Genomic DNA, 1,465 nt, shown 5'->3' on the forward strand with positions numbered 1-1,465 from the left:
GTATATTAATTTTGTTCACATAACGGTTGTTTGTAACAGCCAAAACGAATCGAGATAGATATAGACAAATGTATACATAAATGATCAGGATGAAAAAAGAAATCGATTAAGCCATGTCTGTCTGTCCGTCCGTCTGTCCGTCTGTCCGTCCGTCTGTCCGTCTGTCCGTCTGTCCGTCCGTCCGTGTACACGATAACTCGAGCAAAAATTGAGATGTCTCAACGAAATTTGGTATGTAGGTTTCCCTTAATCCAAAGTAGGTTGGTATTGAAAATGGGCGAAATCGGACTGTAACCACGCCCACTTCTCATATAACGGTAATTTCCAGAAATACGAAAACTGCGATATTTTAGTAACTACTGAAGATTATTCACTCAAAATTAATATTTACAACAATTTTTAGACGACAACTAAGAGTGTTATAAATTTTTGGAAAATGGGCGTAGCCACGCCCACTTATGGTTACATGTGTATATCTCGGTAACCGCTGCACTAATTTCTACCAAACTTGGCACAGTTGTTGGCCTTGGTACAGCATAAAAAATTGCCGAAAATTTTTAAAATCGGACGATAACCATGCCCACATCCCATATAACGGTAATTTAAAGAAATACAAAATCTTCGATAAATCAGTAAATATTGAAGCTAATTTATTCAAAATTGATGCTTGCAACAATTCTCTACCAAGAAATACGTTTATGGTAAAATTTTTGAAAATGGGCGTGGCAGCGCCCACTTATGATCACATATATGTATATCGGTAACCGTTCTACCAATTTATACCAAACTCGGTGTGGTTATTGTGCTTGCCACATATAAACAAAACGTTGAAAATTATTGAAATCGGACTAAAATTACGTCCGCTTTTCATATAACGGTAAATTTCAGAAATGCTTGAAACTTCAATATTTCGAAATTAAAGGACGCTAATTTACTCAAAATTGATACACCCCGGCTTACCATCTAGCGGTAGCTTTTGGAAAGGTGAAAAAAACATATATTTAATACTTGCGCCGGGTATTTAATGTTCGGCTCCACCCGAACTTATACTTTCTTACTTGTTGTAATTATGTACATACATATATCAATATTTGTCGATAACATTGTTCTTTGTTTCTTGTTGAAGTCTATGTAAATAAAGATGCGCCCCTGAAGATGCTAAGGTGATTAGCGAAACGTTGGGCAAAACGTGAAGAAAAAAGTGGTTTTCTTGCACACGAAAATAATGGATCGACTAGCCTACAACAACAAGGAAATTAAAATAATCATTAAAATTACCAATGACAAATAATCATAATGTTACTTATCCTTATCGAAATTTAACAGCTATGCTTTTTCCATATAAAAATTACTTTGTATGGAAGAAAATATGTGATACCTTCAGCAAAAAAAAATTATTAAAAATCAATTTTTTTGAAAATTCATACTTGCACTTTATTGTACTAGAATTTAATAAGCTATAAAG

The sequence above is a fragment of the Rhagoletis pomonella genome, unplaced genomic scaffold (assembly GCF_013731165.1).
Source record: "Rhagoletis pomonella isolate Grant_MI unplaced genomic scaffold, Rhpom_1.0 Rhpom_scaffold_00001, whole genome shotgun sequence".
Taxonomy (NCBI): Eukaryota; Metazoa; Arthropoda; class Insecta; order Diptera; family Tephritidae; genus Rhagoletis; species Rhagoletis pomonella.